The 20,666-nt window shown below is 55.9% G+C and overlaps 2 protein-coding genes and 1 long non-coding RNA gene across 6 annotated transcripts in view; 1 reads left to right on the forward strand and 2 right to left on the reverse strand.

Annotated features, from left to right (window-relative positions):
* Positions 1-20,666, reverse strand: part of MACROD1 (mono-ADP ribosylhydrolase 1) — a 139,745-nt gene that overhangs the window by 37,042 nt on the left and 82,037 nt on the right. The gene's annotated exons all lie outside the window — the stretch shown is intronic.
* FLRT1 (fibronectin leucine rich transmembrane protein 1) overlaps positions 1-20,666 on the forward strand; it is a 71,213-nt gene that overhangs the window by 5,259 nt on the left and 45,288 nt on the right. The gene's annotated exons all lie outside the window — the stretch shown is intronic.
* LOC311586520 lies at positions 12,128-13,449 on the reverse strand. The gene is made up of 3 exons (XR_014775555.1): positions 13,402-13,449; positions 12,867-12,996; positions 12,128-12,452 (listed from the first exon to the last, which is right to left on the reverse strand). It is a non-coding gene; the product is annotated as an uncharacterized lncRNA (long non-coding RNA).

A 20,666-nucleotide genomic window follows, 5' to 3' on the forward strand; every position in this document is an offset into this window, starting at 1 on the left:
CAGGGCTCGCCGGCCTTATTCATGGCAGTGGCCGTGGTCTGGAGTTAAGTCAGCTAGTGATGAAGGGGGATTCCAGGTAGGGGCGCTGGACCGAGAGGCAGGACTGGGGTGCAGGCCAAGGGAGAAGGCCCCAGCTGTGCAGGGCTCAGCTAACCACTAGGGGACACTGCCTCCCAGGCAGAGCACAGAACCCAGGCATCTGTGGCTGGGGCCCAGATGCATCAGGCTTTGTGGGGACTGGCATGGAGGTGGGGAGGGCTTTGGACTGAGGCTGGGGCCATGAGGCGCTAGCTCTGGCTGCTCCCGCCTCTGTGGCTCCCGAGGTGGTGGCAGTATTGTGTTTTTCCCACTCCCTTTTCCCTCCTTCTGCCTGAATTAATCGTTGGCACCAGATTACAACAGATTTAGCAAACTGTAAGAGAGAGAGAGAGAGAGAGAGAGAGAGAGAGAGAGAGAGAGAGAGAGAGAGAGATCACTCACAAGAGCAAGAGAAGGAGAGAAGAAAAAAAAAAGGGGAGATGACTTCGGAGGAAATGGCATTTATCAACAAAAGCTAATTGCTCTTGTTGAACCCCGTCCCCACAGCCCCTCCACTCTTCCACCCCTCCCCTTCCACCCAGAAGCGATGCCTGGGGACTGCTGCTCAGGAAAATGTCCTCAAAAACTGCTGCTGGGTGCTGTCTCCGGGATGGGCTTTTCCTGGGGGCAGGGTTCCAAGGGCTGCATGGAGGAGCAGGAGGAGGAAGGTGGGGCTACAGTGAACTCAGGGCTCACAGGGCCCCGAGGGCCTGTGCAAAGGTGAGATGTGACTGTGGTAGTGGTGATGCACAATTCTGATCCCAGCACTTGTGAGGCAAAGGCAGGTAGGTCTCTGAGTTCAAGGCCAGCCTGGTCTACAGAGTTCCAGGACAGCCAGAGGCATACAGAGAAACCCTGTCTTGAAAAACAGAACAAAACAGGAGAGGGCAGGGTCCTGGGAGTCATGGTCACTGTTGGCTTTCCTTAGTGTTCTGTGTGTCACTGTCAGTAAAAGAAGGTCTCACCTACCTGTGGTAAGTTCAGGGTACATCATCAGACTGACCTGCCCTAAGGACACATGGCCCTGGGTTACATGTGGAGATCTGTCCAGCTGTAGCATATGGCCAGACCTGGGAGACTTACTGGATTAGGAAATGTGAGCATCCTACCCCCAGGGACATGGAGGATCAGGGGAGTGCAGCTCAACTCCTGAAATTGCCTGGTCTAGTTAAAGCACGAGGTGGGGGTGCAGTGTCACTGCTCTTGGTTAACGGGGACCAAGTGAGGTTCCCCCCTTCTCTTGCTCCTTTTGTCAGGCCGCTGGCTGGTAGGTGGAGTCAAGTCCCAGCCCCAAGGCCAGGTCAGGAACTCACGACAGCTGTGCCCAAGCTTACATTTCTCCAATGGCCACACCTGCCTTTACGTGCACACGCTTGGCTTGCGTACATATCTCTTGCCTCCTTGCTGTCCTCACCTGGCCCTCACTGCGCTGCTGCTGTCACTGTCCTGCCTTGGATGGTTGACTCTGTCTTCATGTCTTGGGCCTGTCACTGGGGTGGGATTGAATGCAAAGGAACAAGAAGATACCAGAGTGGGACCCTTGAGACAACCTAACAGACTCCTAACAGAGAGCAAGTGGGGGGCAGGCAGGGCTGCCCACCCACGGAGAGCAGAGAGCTGGCTGGGGTCTTAAGACCCTTTCCCTCTTCATTGAGGTTCTGTGTCCCAGGGAGGTAGATGGTGCAGGACACAGTCTCTGTGTTGTGTGCCGTCCCCTACCCCACAACAATTCCTCTAAGAGTCCCAGTGCCACCATCAGCTCTGTGACTCTGAGCTCTTGGACTACCCCTCAGATGGGCTAGTGAGGACCTGGGCAGTATCACACCTCAGCTTCCAGGGCACTCCAGCCTGACAAGCTTCTGCTTGCTTCCTACTGAGAAGAGAGACTGAGACACAGAGCAAAGAAAAGCATTGTCCAAGGCTGCGTGGATGAGTCTACTGCCATACAGCCAGGGAGTGGAGTAACAGCACTGGGGCACTGGCCTTGGGTTCGAATCCTGCCTGTTACCAGTCAGCTGAGTCCCTGGATGGGCCTCTTCCCATCGCTGCGCCTCAGTCTCCACACCAATAAAGTGGGGCAGCCAAGCACACATTTGGGGGCAATACAAAGATGGTATGTTGTGGGCCTATTGAAGAACATGGTGGGAGCCAGAGGTTCCTGAGCTCAAATGGCAGGCCAGAGACCAAGCCCGCTTCAGTGACAGGACACTGACCTCCCCAGGGCTCCAGGGAGCTAGCCTCCTGTTCCTACAACACCTCAGCCTTCCCAATAGGCGGGCCCATGGGGGAATTTACCAAGCTGCTGGGGCCTGGCACCCAGGGGTAGCTAGCACACAGTGGGAGGGATGGGACTCCAAAGGCCTAGGTCATGATGAAGCAGACGAAGAGGCAGGTATTGGTAACTCCTGAGAGGGGCCCTGGGCCCTGGGGACATTGCAGGGGACAGAGCCAGTTTGTGGGAAGCGGGGTGTGGAGCTCACATGTCACCTTTAGCTAAGGATGGTTCCCTGGGGTTAGGCCAAAAGGGACCCTACTGGGTCTACTGGGTATCGTCTTTGTGTTGGGTCCTGGCAAGCTACCATCACTGTGTACATTGCGTAACTTCCAAAGTGCTACGCCTAGAGGCTAAGAGTTTAGACTCTCATCAGACTTCACAACTGTCCCCATTGTACAGAGGAGAAAACTGAGGCTCAGGCAGAGAAAGTGACCAGACCAAGGTCACATGGCCAGCATATGGCAACTGGCAGCACATGCTCTCAATTTCCCTTCAATATATGATGGAATGATGGTACCCTGGGGGTAAACTGAGGCACAGCGCAGTAAAGTTAGCTGCCCAAGGTCACACACAGGCAGAGGAACAGCAGTTTCGTTTATGGAGAAGTACTTGGTCTCTCTGTCTGTCTCCGTCTTTCACAAGGACAGGCAGGGAGACCGAGGCACACTTTGAGGGTACCAGTGTTGAGGGGCTCGCTCTTCCCTCTTCATAGACCTGGGCATCCCATAGTAGGGCACGTGACCAGGGCTTCAGGGCAGTCTCCTCTGGCAGTAAGTCTTGTGTGTCTACCCTCTCCGGGTTCAGCCTCCTTTCCTGAGGCCCCACTGTGTGCCCTCATGGTGTGGGCAATGGTGTTATTTTAGCACACTTTTGGCCTCATAATGCAGAGGAGTGTGGTGGCAGAGCAGGCAAGGGGCATCATTTCCGGAGGGGGACAGCCTTACTGAGGTGCGATCATTGAGCGGAGGGTAGGCCCCGGAGCCAAAGAGGGGCGGCATGCTCACTCTGCTGAGGACGCCACTGTGACGTCAGCAGGTGGCTCAGCTGGGCTGTGCCACTACTGGTGCCCTGGGGAGGAGCTGGACAGCAAGGGTCCTGGGAGGGCGCTTGGTGGCCTGCGGTCACAGAGCAATCTCCATTAGGGTGGTGAGCGAGCGGCTGCAGCTCCTGGAATCCTATTAAAAGCTTTTTCATTGTTCCCCGAGATATGCTCCACTCCGCTGGGACCTGGGCATGTTGATAATTTATTTGTGGAGGGGAAAGGGGCGAAGAGCGAGGAGAGGGGGAAATGTCATTATTTACTCCGCCAGTTTCTGCAGCCCGGGCTGGGCAGCTGGGCCGCTCTCACGGGGAGGTGCTGCAACTCAACCCTGGCTGCTAGAGCTCTTTGGGGGCCCAGTTCCAGAGTAGGGGAGCAAGTTCCACTGAGGTGCAGCTGGGTGGGTGCAGCAGGGGGTGGAGCTGAATCCTTGGAGCACTGATGGCGGCAGGGCACTAGGACACTCACTGTTGACAAGCTAATCCACAGCTGAGCAGCCCTATTGGCTTCTGAAGGGACAGACTAACGAGTGTCCCTGAGCACCAAAACTAAGACACCCCTCTGTAAGAGGTGGGAAGGAATTCAAAGCTAACAATGCAATAGTAGCCGTGCAGGCCACGCTGGGCATTTGTTTGCTGCAGTGGCTCTGTGTGGGTCATGTACCGCATCTCGCTTAACTGAGGCACAGCATCCAGGTGGTGGTGGTGGGGGGGGAGGGGCAATAAGAGTTGTTTCCCTCAGCATGGCTCCTGCCTCTGGTTCCCAAAGGCACACCTTCCCTTCTTTCTCAGCACTCCCTGCCACAGTGAGGAAGCCCAGGGCAGGGTTATTACTTCCTGTAGAAACTTCTAGTTTGCAACTTGTTGTCTGTCAGGCTGGAGGGGAAACAGGGTCAGTGGTAAAGTGTTTGACTAGGTAAGACCCTGGGTTTCATCCCCTTTACCTCAAAGTCAAGTCACAACAAAACAAAGCAAGCTGGCCCCGTGGTAGCTCTATGGAAACAGACAGCTGCGCTCCTCCCTCCCTTCTTGACAGCAGAGAAAACAGGCTCACACAGGAGACTGCATAAAGAAGGGTAGATCCAGGCCCAAAGTGTCCCCTGCACTAGGTGTGACAGTGCCCTGGGGCTGCCAGGCATGTTGGGTGTAGAGAGGCTGGGGGAGGGGTTGGGTCCAAGTGCCCTTCACACACACTCAGCAGGCTTGGGGGCACGGGCTGGGCTTTATCAGGAAGGCCTGGGTACCCTGCAGACTGCTGCTCATCCCTGCCCCTTCCTACCCTCCGGCGCACAGCCAGATGTTTTTAAAACATCTAACTCAGTTCAGTTACCTGCTGCCTATGAGACCATCAGTAGCTCCCTAGTTCCTCTGGAACGGAGTCCAAACCTTGAGCCTGGCCTTTCAGCCTTACCTCCTTTTCCTGCACTTCTGCTCAGGTATGGCTGTCATCATACCAGTCGTCAACTGTGCACTCCCCACCACAGCTAGTCACGCATGCCACCTCCTGCGGGAAGCCCTACCTGACTGATCCCTGAGAGACTAGTTTTCCTGCCCCCTCCCTCTAACACTTTGGCAGGCCTCACACTCGGTGGCTAGTTCATACTCAGCCCCTACCCCTCTCCCTTTACCTTCCTCTGCCTCCTGTGACATCAAATCTGACATTCATTAGCTCATCCATAAATGGCTCCCTTTAACTTTTAATTATTTTTAAAAGAGTGTGTTTACTTATTTATTTTATGTATATGAGTGCCCTCTCTGCATGTACACCTGCATGTCAGAAGAGGGCACTAGAGAGTATAGATGGTTGAGAGCCACCACGGGGTTGCTGGGAATGGAACTCATGATCCCTGGAAGAGCAGCCAGTGCTCTTAACCTCTGAGCCACTTCTCCAGCCTTATTTTTTAAAAGATTTGTGTGCGCGCATCACATGGGATGTAATGGCCGTCAGAAGACAGCTTTGTGAGGTTGGATCTCTTTCCAGACTCACAGGGATTCCAGGCTTTTTCAAGTCACCAGGCTTACTGAAAAAGTCCCATTGAGCTATCTCATTGGCCCTTGTTTTGTGATTTTGAGGCACAGTCTGACTTTAGCCCAGGCTGACCTGGAACTTGCTCGGTAGCCCAGTCTGGCCTAGAATTCATGACAACTCCTGTTTCAGCCTCTACTACAGTATTTGAAAATACAGGCGTGAGCTACGAGGGGAAACCTGAGACTCAGAGGGAGGGGTTCGGTCACTCGGCTAAGGTCCCCCAGCATTCTGATGCAGTTCTGGGGACAAGACAGGTCTTTGTCTTGGGACCCATTCCTACACTGCTTTCACCTCCAGCAGCTGTGGGGCTGGTGAGGTAGCAGCTGGGCTGCCGTTCTCTGAGATCTCGCTACCTGCGTTGCCCTGAGTGGAATGTTCAGTGAGGGTTCTCTGAAGTGGTCAAGTATAAATTGGAGTGCTCTATTTTACAGGTAGGGAAACTGAGGCTGAGAACATGAAGGGAAGCAGGAAAGGCAGAGCCCCAACCCTGAAGCAACTTCCTGTGCCTCTGTGGAGGCCCGCGGGGATCATGTCCTGTCCTGCCAGCCCCGAGGCCAACCCCAGATCTCAGACCTGCTGTCTGTCCTGTCTGGGCATCCTAGGATGGAGCTGAGGAGACTGGGGTGACAATGTGTCCAGGAGCAGGGCAGGGCCCGGACCCTGCCCCCACGGCAGCTGTCTCTCTGGCTGATGGACTTCCAGACAGACAGGGCTTGTGAGAGCCGGGGGCCTTCAAGGAGAGCCCTGCTCCCGCCAGCAGCTACTCAAAGGCCTCTTTGTGGCAAAAGGGCTGGCCACGGGCAGCTGCCAGGACAGAGGCACAGACAGCTCAGCCTTTGTGCCAGGATGTTGCCCCTGCCCTGACCCAAGAGGTCAACAGGACAGGGCCCTGATCTGTGGGAGGCTGGGGTGCAGGGGGCTCCTGCCCTAGGTCTGGGATGGCTGTGATCTGTGTTACCAAGCAAGGACCCAGGAGCAGCCTGCTCACAGATCCAGCCATCGAGGCAGAGCCCGGACTTGGCAGGGGTGCAGATGGGGGAAATATGGAGCATGGAATAGCAACGTTAGCAATAGTTGTGGTGGCGGCGGTGGTGGTGAGGATAGGCTTGCTGCCATGCAGGGGCCGCTGCTTCCTGTGTGGCTCTGGAAGGCGTTTTCGGTTTTTGGTTTTTTTTTTTTTTTTCTTTAATGGATCCCCTAAAGCATCCTGCCTGTTGGATGCAGCTCTTCTGTCCATTTAGGGATGAGAAAACCCTGAGGGTTATGAGACTCACCCAGATCTTAGGACCCCGGGGCTGGAGCTTGGACCTAGGTCGCTCCTGAAACCCTCCCCCATTCTTTTTGAGATAGCTTCTCGTGTGTCCTCGGCCTTGAACTTCTGATCCTCCTGTTTAGGAATGGGCCGGGATGTCTGTGCCCCTGTCTGAACGTGGGTGGTGGGCAGACTGTGCGTTGAGCCCTTGGCATCTTGGTATCTTGTCTGAAGTTGTGTGTGAGGCCCTGGGTAGGGATGAAAGGAACTGCGGAGTCCCAGGGGAGACTAGGAGGGCTGATGGGTAAGCCTCCCCCACGGTAGTACTCTTCTTGGAGGACCCCCAGAATCCACTGTGTAGTCAGGGGCTGGATAGACAGGGGGGCTGGCTTAAGACTCCCAAGGCCTTCAGGGTAGAATGTGGACCTGTTGGTGCCAGAGTATTATGGGACTCGTGGGGACAGAGAGACAGCTTGGGAGACAAACATGGCGGGCTGCAAACCAGCTTGCCTTTTTACCCTGAGCAGGAGCAGTTTCCCCATCTAGGAAATGAGTGCTGAGACCCATGGGTGAAGACCTCTGCAGAGGGGACTATGACCTGGCTCCTCTGTGTCCTAGCTCTCTCCCTGCAGGCCCCTTGTCTCTTCCCCAGGGAAGGCTTGCTCCAGGCTGAGCCCCCATACCCTGAGGGAAGAGACCAAGTCTCCCTCAGGGTGCCTGGGCCTCGGGACTGTTCTCAGCCCGCCCAGCTGGATGCCAGATTATACACAGTCAATGCTGCTTGCTGTCATGGCTGATGAGCGGCCTCTTAGAGTGGGTGTGAGGGCCTGTTCCTTCTGGGCCTCTTGCTGCAGGTGGGAAGTGGGGGTCTTGGGCGACAGGTGCAGGCTCTGGGGCCCCTTCCGAACCCTGGCAGCCCTGCTCCCTCTCTTCCCTCCCAGACTCCAGCCTTACGAGGTGGGTGAAAGAAAACTGGCAACACAGCCGGGACCTGAGGATTTGACCACCAAGAGATCTGCTTGGGGCTCAGATCTGGGATCTGTATCTAATGCTCCCCTTGTGCCTTCTGTTAACCACTGAGCCGTCTCTCCAGCCCCCTTTGTCCCTTCTGGATCTGCTTAGGCCGCCCGTGGGCAAACCCAGTACAGGGTTTAGGTTGGTGGGCCTGAGTGGATGGATATCTTTTGCAGCCTTCAGTGTGACTACCCTGAGCCCGGATTCCGGTCCTGGCTTGTGCTTCTGTCCCCGTGCTCACCTGCTGTGGACAGTCCCTACCTCGGTGCCTTATGATCTGACCTGGCTGAGGAGGGCCACAGAGTGGCAGCCTTTATCCAGGGTGGATGTTTCCTGACTGCACTCCGTGTCCCATACGGCGCTAGGTTCTGTTGGACCAGCACCCCCCACCCCCACCCCACAGGGCTCTGATGGGAAACAGGTTCCTGTGAAGGGGTGCCAGCCAGGCTCTCCCTCTGAACCCCGAAGCCTCCTACACCCATAGCCTTGCTTTTTAGAGGCTTCGTGCCCTGTTCCTCACTGGCAGCCTGAAGCTGTGGTGACAGCCGCTGTCAAGTGGCCACGCCCTCCCCAGGGCAGCCGCTGATTGAGTCTCATCATTGGGTGGTGGTGGGGAGGGGGGGGAGCAGGGGGGGAGCGGAGGAGGGTGGGCTTGCTGGAACCTCTCCTGGGCGGCAGAGCTGTGGAGCTGGTGAACAGCTGTTTGTGCAGAGACAGAGTCTGTCTAAGTCTGACGGGTGGCCTTGCGCCTCTGCTGTGGGCTCAACATGGAGAAGCTGCAAGCTGACAGTGGAGTGCTGGCCCGGGCCACTCGCGGCAGGGGCGAGACTGCCCAAGGCTTGTCCTTCAGACAGGCCAGGGACAGGCTCAGGCCTTTGGGTTCACTCTGACTTTTGTCCAGATTACCCCAAAGGGGGAGTTGGCTGAGCTCCTCTGAATACTGTAAACCCCTCAATTTCATCTTGAAGTCTAGCCTTTTCCCTTTTGGGGGGCCACAAAAGAGGCAGAATGACTGGTTGGTCCCTGGGTGCTGAGTGCCATCTTTTTAATAATGCCACCTGTTAGGGAGGCTGTCCAGGTAAGGGAAGAGGGCTGCAATTGGGGGGTGGCCATTTAGGGGAGGGGGAAGGGAAGGGAAGGGAAGGTGTCTGTACCACTACAGATCTGTTAGAGGAAGCCCCCTGCCACTTCCCTCCCTCAGAAAGAGCAGACTCAGAGCAAAAGAGGCTTCTAGCAGGGAGCCTATGCCGGAAGGAAGGTCTCAGTCTCTCTCTTTCTGTCTCTCTCCTTGCGGAGTCCCAGGCTGGCCCCCACCTTGGTAGCAGAGGATAGCCTTGAATTCTGATCCTTCAGCCTCTACCTTCCACATGCTAGGATTACAAGTGCCCAGCGCGGAGCCTCCAGTTTAAACTGGAAAGGCTCAGTTCTCTTCAAAGTTGGCAGAGAGCACAAATTCGTGCTGTCCAGAGAAGAGACTGAGCCGAGCTGAGGTGCTGTGAGTATGATTTCCCTGTGACAGTAGGAAAGGTTCCGCTGATGGCAGGCTTAGCCTTTTGAGGCCTGGCAGAATGGGCTGAGTGAGAATAGTACACAGACCTGTACTTCTTAACCACCACCCTTGGCAGGCATGACTAATCAATCCCAGCTCTGTTTCCTGCTGAGCCTGGAAGGCTCTACTTGGAAAGGGAGTCGACTGGGTATCCCTGGCAGGTAGTCTGTGTATGGGGAACTGTGGGAGGGGACGCTTGCCATGGCCTTCCAGCTCCTGGGACTGAGCTGGGATTTGAGCTCAGTTCTTTTGAGTAGAGATAATGGAAACTGGGGCTCCAGAGGCCCCTTCCCTGCTCCCTGGGGGGCGGGGGTGGGGGTGGGGCGGATCCTGCTACAGGGCCACTAGAACTCCTGCTGGACTTTACCACAGCTCGGGCCCAGCTGCCTGCCAAACAGGCACAGTGAGGCTAGCCCTGGCCCCCTACGGCAGTTGGCAGTCCCTCCTGGCCTGTTCAAAGTGTTATTGGCCTGTTCTGGGTTCTGTTGTTTTGCTTCTGTTCTGGGCTCCTAGCTGCAGCTGAGCAGTGCTGCAAGTGCGTGGGGTCAAGGTGAGCTTTCACTTCTGCCTCCTGACAGGTGGGAGAGGGCCCAGCCAGGAGGCTAGCAGGCTGGAGTCTACTTGGGATTTCCCAGGCCAGACACCCAAGAGCTACTATGGCTGGGTTTGTGGTCCCAGGAGGGCACGGTAGGGCCAGGGGTGGGTGCGATGCACCAGTTCGACGCTGGCTTCCTCATTCAAGTCTCCTGCTCATCAGGAGGAGATCTGCTGGCGTTGAGGTTACCCTTTTAATTAAGCCAATTAATTAGTGCCTTTAATGAAGCAGATTAACCAGGCCAGGCTCTGCAGACGGGGTGGGAGTGGGGAGTATTCGCAGCCTGTACTTTGTTGAAGGTCTGGGTTGGGATGTAGCTGTGAGGTCAGGCCTTCCTTGGAGTGTCTGAAGCACAGGGTCAGGTTGGCCAGGATGGCTGTGTTCCCCCATCCCCACCCCCTACCCCCGCCAGGAGTGTGACCAGGAGCCCAGGCCTGGGCTGGGGAGTTAAGCAGGGTCTGCGACTGCAGAGTTAAGTGCAGCCCAGACACTTTGCTCAGATAGTTAGAGCTGGAGCTGGGAGCAAGAATGCTCTTGAGCCTCAGCAGGCGCAATTGCCCAAGAAGTGACTGGAGTCCCTGCTTTCTTCTCTTGTCCTTGCTCTGAGGCTTCTAGGCCCTGGCTACTTCCAGCCCAGCAAGGACAAAGGCCGGTGACCCCGTGTCCAAGGCAACCGGAGCCCCCTTGCCTGCCAGTAGAGGCAGAGGGAGTTTTGTTCAAGGTCACCTGGGTTCTGTGGCGGAGCTGAGATACAAGACTGTGTTCCTATCTCTGTTTTCCTTCCGCCCACCTCTGCTGGCATAGTCGGCTTCCCTCCAGGAGAACCAGGCGGTTCTGTCTCCACCCAGTGTTTTCCCTGTGCCAGGCGCTCTGCGGAGCACCCTGCTCTGTGGTTCTGAGATGTGGTTGACTTCCCTCCAGTGAGTTCAGGCTTGGGAAGGGAGGCCTGCCTGCGTCCTAGTGGCAAAAAACAGCTGCCACCTTAGTCTGTGAGCAGGCATGGAAAGGCCAGCTCCGCACTCCTCGGTCCTCCCACAAGGACAGGGGAGCCACTGCTAGCCAGGGAAGGAATGCTGCTGCTGAAGGAAGAACCACCATGGGCCAGGAAAGAAGGACCACTACCTCCTCAGAGATGTCCTTATGTCTCCCAGAGGGGCAGAAGACAGATCAACGCCTTGCTCCGGGATGCACTAAGCCATGGCAGAGACAGTTGGCTCAAGCCATGACAGGAGAGATTTAGGCTAGCCGAGGAGGAACTGCCTGACAAGGAGGATTATTAACAAGTTTGCGAAGGCAGGATGTGTCCCTCCCCCAGGACGGCAAGCGCTGGCCTGCGCTTCCAGTAAATATCAACAGGGTGGGGGTGGGGTTCCCCGGAACACGCTGTAAGCAGCCCTCACCCCTTTTAATTTCCTCTGTGCTTAAGGCACCTGGCAGGATGCAATCAGTTGCTGGGCCCTGTCTACACCAGTGCAAGCCCCAGTTTCTGGGCCTGAGTTGCCTCGTGTTTTAAATGGGTCCAACATTCCTTAGGGAGAGAGAATGGGAGGTGCCATACCTCTCCCTCTTGCTGCCACTGAGACCAACTAACGTCTTTGTCTTGTTTCTTGCTTGTTAACCCCCCCCCCCCCACACACACACAGAGCATGCTCCTCCTTGCCACAACACTTTTGTCACCCACCTTCCTTCCTCTTACGTGGCTACAACCTTGGGTGGCATTGTCCAACCACTTTCTAGGGCCTTCTAGTATTGCTTATAAAAAGAAGTAGAAACCCTCCTTCACCTGAGGACATTGCTTAGTGGAAGACTGTGTGCTTAGCATGTGCCAGGCTGTGATTCTCAGCACACATACAACCCCACACCCCAAACAACCAGCTAAACAACCTCTCCTCCTGTCTTGGCTACTACTGCCTTCCTTCGTCTGGGGGAAGCTTCTCTGCTTCCCCCAGCCAGTGTGAGCATCACTTTGACCTGTGTGTTCTGAGAGCAGCCTTGGCACTTTACTGCCCCTAAGTCTACTGTTTCCAGCACAGAGCTTGCCTGCCTGAGAGCCCAGCCTGACTGAGGCATCCTTGGGGACAGTGGGTGTGGGTGTGGGTGTGGGTGTGTTTGGGGGGGTGTGAACGGTAGCTGGCAGTTTTGCCTTTGATTTACCTTGAAGAGGGACTCTACAGGGTGGGTGGAATAAACGACAGTCGCCCTGGGACACCTCTTTAAATACCAGTTGGAAGCAGCTGGGTTCTGGGTGGGTGGAGTTGCCCTTCATCAAGCAGGCAACCCCCCCCACCCACCCCCCACCCCCCGACACATATACAGGCGCGTTGCACAGGTCCGGAATTGGGTGGGTGGAAGAGAGTGGCAGCTTCTGGCTCAGCAGCTTCTGGGGCTGAGGAGAGCAGAGGCTAGGGCACTGGGCATGTGAAAATTTGGCTGCCCATTGTCTCCTTCACCCCCACGAGGCAGTGAGCTCTGCAGAAGCCTCGTCCCTGGCTTCCATTCCCCAGGGCCTGGCTCGTTAAACTAGAAGCACCCATCTGCAGGAGGATGGACACATGGACAGATGATGGTCACAGATGGAGCGCCAGTTGGATGCCTGGCTCCTCCACACTGCCTCCATTTCCCCTGGGCAGAGAGAGAGGATGGGGGATGCTCAGGCCTCCTTGCAATACGGCGCTTAGCACTAGTCCTGGCTAGTCACTGTTGAGCGTGCCACTGTTCCACGGGGTGGGACGGAGGCCACGCTGGCATTTGCTAACAGCTGTGCATGTAAGGCCCTCTGGGGCTCTGATGAGGGATCTGCTGTCAGACCTCCGGCCCAGGCCTCTGGTCCCCAGAGTGTCTCTGGAACTGGAGCACAATTTGTCGGATTTGTCCTGGCTGCGGGATGGGTTGGCAGAGAGCTGAGAGTGGGATCCAGGGCCTAACTCAGCCCCCGCAGCAATATGGGGCTGGGTGGTTGGGTCTCAGCACGTGCGTGCAAGCTTCCTTGTCTTTGAGGCTGTCTGGCGAACCTATGGGGTGGGGGGTGGTCCTCACCTGCCTGGGCATCTTCTCTGAGTTCTCCGTCCCTCCCTGCCGCTTCTTGCCCAGCCAAGATTCTTTGCTGCAGTGACAGGGAGGGCCTCCCTTCTCGTGGAAATTCACACTCACATCCTCACCAAGCTGTCTGTGGGATGAGGGTTGGGGGAGCAGCTGTGGGAACAGGAGGCTCCACTAGAGAGGGACAGAAGGATGGGGAGACGGAACCCAGTGTTCCATCTGTCTGGAGGTGACAGCTCAGGGCCCAGGTGGATGGCCAGTCCTGTCCCTAATGCACTCCAACCCGATGCTCCAGAGGGCCAGAGTCCGGGTGACACCAGACAGCTCTGGCTGGCACACACTAGGGACATCTGAGAACCCAGAACCGGTGCTATGCTAATCCGGGGGAGGGGGACGCTGTGGGGGGGGGGATGGTGTAAACTATGGGCAGAAGTAAGGGTGGTGACGGAGCTGCCCCACTCCCCCCCCACTTTCCTCTGCTATTAAACAGATCAGACTCGGGGCCCTAGGCTCTGGGCTGGTTAGTTTCTACCTGGCAGGTACTCTGGAAGGACACTCCTCCTCGCTCAGCAGCCCAACCCAACCCAAGACTAGCCTTTGACCTCTGTTCTGTGACCTCACAGGCCAGCTGTGACATGACCACCCACAGCTCTCCAAACAGAGTGTTACTCTAGCATTTGGGTTTCCGGGAGGCTCTGGGTGGGGCTCTGAGCCACCTTGAATAATTTGTTTTCTTTTGTGGTGCCGAGGATAGACCACTGAGGCATGCCCTTCAGTCTAAGGCTACCCTGAGCCTATAGCTAGTCTCTAGCTTCTAAGGTTAGGAGAAATGGCAGCTTCAAGGTAAGCTTGGCTGGGTGCTAAGTGCAGAGGTGGGGATAGCAGTCCAAGCAGTCCTGGGGGGCAGATGCTAGGGCCCCTCATCTGTCCTGTCTCCATGCCCAGTTCCTGCTTGGAGCAGCTGCACCTCACATGCCCAGGTAAAATGAAAGCCCGTGGGAGTACAAAGCATGGTGGCCATGCTTATGTCATTCTCAGGGCATACAATGCCAGGCCAGCAGGCAGCAAGCCCTGGCTGGGGAGGAAGCTGGGCAGCTCCATAAGCTGAACAGACGACGCTGGCTCTTTGTGCAGAAGGGGGGGGGGTGATATCCTGAGGCTGTCTGGCTGCATGTGTGGTCAAGACCCACAGCTCAACGCTTGTGTCTCTTGGGAAGGCCAAGTTCAGAAGAGTGGGCTGTAAGCGAGGTCTTCAGGAGCACCCGTCTGCCCTTCTGTCCACAAAGAAGGAGATTTCCCCATAAAGTAGTGCATGACAGGGACAGGAGGACAGGGACCATGACGGGTTGAGCACCTGTTCTCTACAGCTCAGCTAATTCTCACAATCCTGTAGGCAGGTGGGTGCACCCCTCCACTACAGATGTGGAAACCAGAGCCAGCGAGGGAGAAGTCACAGGATCTGAACTCAGACGGGGCCAACCCTAAACCCCAGCACCTGCCATGTCTGGGCTGTAGCTCGGAACGCAATGCTACCAGTCAGTCAGGCAACCCCCACCCCCACCCCCCCCACCCCCCGAATCCAGCCACACCCTAGGCTCAGCACTTCTGGGACTTGTGTCCCTCGGCCATCTGTGAGCCACCAAGTACCACACAGTGTAATCTTGTAATACTGGCTGCGTTATGTACAATTGAAAACCCATTACAGTCCTATTTTCCTAATATATGACACCCAATCGCAGCCCCCAGTGACTGCATTTCCCAGATAGACGCTGGAGTGTTGTCCACGCACAAAATTATTACCAGCCCTTTCTCTCGGCTGCTGGGAGAGCTGAGCAGGCGTGTGAGCAGGCTTCAGAGAACACCTGTGGCTGCACATCTGGGAGGGGGCAGTGTCAGGTCGAGCCTTTCCTGGAGAGTTGCCCCAGATCCGAAAGGGGCAGCAGATTCCTCAGCCTGGAGCTACAGTGAGGGCACTGGGGAGGGGCAGCAGAGGAGCTGGCAGCTGCGTGGCGTAGCGGGCACGGCCCTGTAATTGGGCAGCCTGTTCCTAGATAAGGCTGGTGACACTGAGTAGCTTCCCGCTCCGTGCCGGCTGCGGCCACTCATTTCCTGCACTCGCAGCCCACGATGCCAATTACCCTGCCTCCTGCTTGCCAGCGGCGGCTTCTGGGGCATCCAGATGATTCCTCTGTAGTCAGTGGGGTTTGGGTCCTCTCTGGAGGGTGGGTGGGTGGATTCAGAGAAGATAGCTGGGTTGGGCAGGACCCTCAGTGGGTTGGCTCCCATATTCGGCCTGACCCAGATAGATGGGTGCAGCCAAGGTGAGGGGCATGTGTAGACCCAAGATGCTCTGGGAAGATCCCATTTTCTTTCCTCACTCTACTGCCCAAAGAGAGGTTTAGCATTTGCTAAATGGGCTGAGGAGCTGGGTTTGTGAAGAGACCAACTGAGCCGTGCCCAGCCTGGGCTTTCCTCGCATCCCTGGCCTGGCCCTCCACTCACTGCCCTGCTTTCCTCCAAGCACCTGTTTTGCACTGAGGGAAACTGAGGTTCACAGTGCATAGCTGGCACTAAGAGGACAGGCTGGTTTATGACTGTTCACCAGTTCTGCTGTACCAGAGGATAGATTGGGGGAACGGGTGGCCTGACACCGGAGAGTCATGGGAGATGCCGGTAAAGGTGCCACCTGGTACAGAGGCACCTTGCCAGTCTCAGCTCCACTGAAGGTATGCCCAACTTGGGAAGTATTGGGTGCACACCCCGAAAGGGATATGGTACACCTGAGCAGGCAGACTTTGCGCCATCAGTAGGGGTATTGGATGGAGCTGCCATAGGGCAGGAGGCTGGCTACACAGGGCAGGGTGGTCTCGCCTGCTCTGCGGAGGCATCTCAAACCTGTCCACAGCTAGCCCTGAGTACTCAGGGACTCTAGGCCTCCTCCCCTGACAAACTACTCATGCCTCCCATCACCCCGCGTTGGGGAAGTTGGACCTAGGGCTTTGTGCAGTGTAGGTAGGCGCTCTATCACTGAGCTACATCCGTCCCTGGCCTGGATCCTCCACCCTTACTTGGCTAACAGGTAGCATCAAGGCTGTGACCATGAGGAAACTGTCACAGAGAAGGCCAGGCCATCCAGCCTCACTGGGCCGAGTCAAGATGGCACCATCCCCACAAGCCTGGTTTTTGTTGTCTGTTTTGGACACAAGACCTTATGTGGGCCAGGCTGGCCTCCAACTTGCTAATGCAGCCCAGGCTTGTCTTGAACTCCCATTCCTCAGCCTTTCAACTGCAGTGACTACAGACGTGAATCACTGTGCCCAGTTAATGGTGTCCTGGGGATCGAACTTAAGGGTCTTGTGCCTGCTTGGCAAGCACTCTGCCGACTGAGCTACATTTCCAGCCCGCCCATCCCCTCAAATATGGATCTAGTCCATCTCTAGAGGGTCTCAGATACTCATTTTAAGGATCTCAGGTGGTCTTGACAGGAGAAGCTCCCTTCCCAGTGCAAACTGGTTGCCACAGACAAAACAAGGAAGGGCCCTCGATGCCAGGGGGTGTGGACGGCTTTGTGGGGCGGTGGGCAGGGGAAGATGTGTCTGGGGGTGCCCTGGGCACTACGTGCAGGAAAGGACAGTGCAGGAGGCTGGGGGGCTCCCTCCCACATGACAGGGGTGAGGTGGGGGTAGAGCAGAAACATTTCCCTAAGGGGCAACTAACAGACCAATTAAGCTGCCAATAAAAAATTTAATCAAGTAATAATGCACCTTACTTTGTTTAATTAGTGTTCTGTCAAGTGAATGAATATTTAAGGCTTGGGTGGTGGTGCCAGCATCTGCCCAGCGGGCAGAGGCTGGGCCCACATTTCAATCGACCTGACAGCTCCTTGCGCTGGCATTGATTGCTGCCACCGTGGTCCAGGGCCCCAGAGCACAGTGGGTGCTTGTCCCATGAGCCCACTGGAAGGAGCGGGGCTGGCCCTGGCCCTGCCTGTGCCTCAATGTCGTTATCTGTAAAATGGGAGGAAGGACTTCAGCCCAATGCATGTTTTGCCTTTTCTTAGAAAGACACCAGAATAGCCGGGTGTGGTGGTTGGTACATGTCTGTAACCCCAGAACTTGTGAGGGTAGAGGCCGGAGGAGCAAAGGGTTCAAGGTCATTTTCATGTCCACATGGAGTTCAAAGTCAGCGCGAGCTATTTAGACCTTGCCTCAGCACCTTTCCCTCCAAAAGACGGAATGATTTGAATTCTAGAACCTGAGTAGTTGGGTATATAAAAGCCATTTGGGGCCCGGGGACCCCCACTGTGCAGCTTGTACCCCATAACTCCACGCCCTCCCAGAGTACCTGGCGTCTGACAGCTAACGCTGAGCGTGCCTATGAGCCACCCAGGATTTCCTGGGTGCCGGAAACAGGCTTCTCCAGACTAACCGACCAGGGACAAGGGCTGTCTGCGGTTCCGTTTAGTTCGTTTGTTTGTTTTTTATTTGTTCGTTTGTTCGTTCACTCATTCATTCTACAACTTGGAGGTGGTGCTTCGTGTTTTTCCCGAAAAATGCAACTCCGGTGCTCCGTCCTAGGTTCAACCTCAGATTCCAACAGCACCTTAGCCTCCCTCTTTCCCTCCAGGCAGGGCGTGGCGGCCGCCGCCCTAGAACTCGTTTGCATATTCATGACCTTGACAAGCATGCGCACTGCAGCGTCAGGCTCAAGGACAGCCCGCCCCACCACAGGACAGCGGCTTCTCCCCTTGCCGACCCCAGCATCCTCCAACAGCCGCCGCCTCCCTTGGCTTCAAGGAAGGGCCTGGTGTTCCCCCCCCCCCACACACACACACACAACCACCTGAGAGTCTCGCGCTGGAAGGACTTTGGTAATTATTTGTTTCAGTTGAGCTGTTTTCAGTCTAGGCTAGGCTGAGTCTTGTAATGAGTATGGATTTGCCAGTAAATAAGTCCCCCGCTTCTAACCCCTGTAATAAATGCATTTGGAGTAATCTGGCGATCACGCGGTGTAATTGCTGGCTGTCAGGGCAGATGGATGCTCCCGCGCTGACTTTACCGCTGTCTGCCCTTCCTTCACGCCGCGCCTCCACTGGGTCTCCAGCCCCTAGCCTATAGGTGAGGGGCATTTGCTTGGGAAAAGGAGTTGGCCTGGCCTGCTTGCACCTCAGGGGTCCTTCCTGCACCGAGCATGGGCTTTCCAAGTCACTCAACCGTGACCCACAATGCCCTCAGCCTCTCTGTCAGGCATCACCAAAGCCTGGTCCTAAATACAGGGCGATGTGGCTGAGTTGGTAAGGCGCTTGCTTAGCATGCCCAAAGCAAGCCTGGGTTCCATTCCCAGCACTACACATACCTGGCACGGTGCTGCAAACCTGTAATGCCAGCACCAGAGAAAGGGAGGCAGTAAGGACAGAAGTTCAGTGTAACCCTTAGGCCACACATACTGAGTTCTGTGCCAGTGTGAGATACGGTGAGATCCTGTCTAGAAACAAAAAACAAACCGAGCAGGGCGCTGGGCTCTGTCTCTATTTGCTAGACTGGATTATCTGTAGCTGGGGCTTAAAAGCTGCATTTTACTTGTTTATTTATTTTTTTGCATTTTATTTTATTTTTGTTTTTTTGAGACAGGGTTTCTCTATGTAGCCTTGGCTATCCTGGACTCACTCTGTAGACCAGGCTGGCCTCCAACTCACAGTGATCTGCCTGCCTCTGCCTCGGAGTGCTGGGATTAAAGGCGTGCGCCACCACACCTGGCCTGCATTTTATTTTAAAGTTACAGTTCTATCGATGTGAGGTCAGGGGACGCTCTCAGGAGCTCATTCTCTCCTTCCACCCTGTGTGCCCTGGTTGCTGAACTCAGGTCAGACTTTCCCAGCAAGCGCCTTTACCCACCGAGCCATCTTGCTGTTCGCAGAGTGTGCATTTTAAAACACTCAGCCATGTGTGAGGGTGCAGATTTATAATCCCAGTACTCCAGAGCAGGAGGATGGGGGCAAGTTTGAGGCTAGCCTGATCTACAGAGTGAATTCCAGACTAGCTAGGGCTACTAAGAGAAACCTTGTCTCACAAAAACCAACTACCCAGCCAGTCAACACAACCCCTACCCCCACCCCTCACCCCCACTCCCTGCCCCATGTGTCTCCAGGCAACTTCCTGAAGCACCAAGGTTCAGAGGAATAAAATCAGATGCTCTTGGGCTTGGTGTGCGCACTACCCACCCCAGCTTTCTTTCCCTTATATATTGGCTACTTTCCCAAGCAAATCTGGCTCTGTTCATTCCTTTGAGATACTTTCCAATCCCCAGCCTAGTTTGCTTTTATCCCCCCTCCCTCCCTTTTCAGGGAGATGGCCACTTGGCTGTGTGCCAGGGCCTCCTGCGCTGCGCTGCTGTCCTGGACTTGGCTAAGCAGAGGTTCCCACAGCTGGGCATCACTGCTGTCTTCCTTCACTCCTCGGAATAGCCCCTGAGCCTTGCGACACGCCTAGCACGAGCAGTTGCTTAGTAAACGCAAGGTGCATGAATTAGTGGGTGAGTGATAGGGGAGCCAGTGATGGACTGGCTGGGGTTTGGTTTGTTCACAGGTCCTCCCGTGTTTAGAATTGTTATATTTATCTACACCCTGGGGTGAACGGGGGAGTCTGCCTGGGAGGGGAGGGGATAGGGGCAACCATTGCTTCTCCTGGGACTCAATGCAACAGCACAGCAGACCAGGCCCAGCCTGCCCCTGCCCTGTGGCACCCACATTGGGGAGACGCACAGAGCAGCCGGGTGCAGGGACTGTCCAGGTTGCAGCAGAAGGAGCCACAGAGGGGACAGTTTCTGCCCTGTCCCTCTGCTCTAGTGAAGCCTCCTGGGAAGTCACTGCTCTTTGTCATCCACCTCCTTGGGCCTGACCAGGCCAAGGCTCTACACGACCACCACAGACTAGGCTAGGAGGGCCACCTCCAACCTGGCTCTGTCTGGTTCTGTACTCCGGCCTGACCCAGGGCTGAGCCATTAGGTGTGCTAGGGACTGGGCTTTGGCATCACCACCTTTCAGCTGTGGCCGGGTTCAGTGAAGCCACTTGAGGCAGAGGCCAGCTGGTAGAAGTTTATCTCTATGGAGCCTCCCAGGAGCAACAGCAGAAAGGCCACCACAGCTCTGTGTGCCCTTGGGCTGGTCACTTAACCTCTCTGGCCCCACTTTCCCCATCTGTAGTGTAAGTGTGTTCCTCCTAGGATTAACACTGGTTTATGAGTTAACCGATGAAAACACCAGGAGAATGGGCAGGGCAAGTTCTCTACACCTGACCCTCCTCAAAACAGTGGAGACCGAGGCTGCGCTTGGGGGAAGCCCCAGTGTAAAGGAGTCAAGGGGGAGGGGGGGGGCGGGATATTCTGGGTGAATGACCTTGTGCTTTTCTTGAAGGGTAAACAAGAGCTTTGGGGGGAGAGGCAGGGAGTCCAGGCCAGTCTTGGGGCTTAAGAGGGTCTCCCCCCCCCCCCCCGCCCCAGCTGTCCTCTCTTATCTTAATTCTCTGAAACTGCTGTGGGGAAGGCATTGAGTAATGGGAGAGTGTTGGAGGGTGGCAAGTTGGGACAGAGGAGCAGGGGTGGTGGGGACACAGCAGCAGCAGCAGCAGCAGCAGCGTGGGCAGCAATGGCTGATCCTCACCCGGCTGTCAGCCAGCAATCATATTAAATAAAGGCCCCAAATTAGACAGGCGAACGTGAGTACCTTCGGTCTAACAATGCAATTAGCACAGACAATGCCTCCCGCTTCCTCCCAGGCCCCCAGCCAGTGTAGCTTCAGGG

This window comes from Acomys minous (genome assembly GCF_964271855.1).
Source record: "Acomys minous genome assembly, chromosome: 2".
Classification (NCBI taxonomy): Eukaryota; Metazoa; Chordata; class Mammalia; order Rodentia; family Muridae; genus Acomys; species Acomys minous.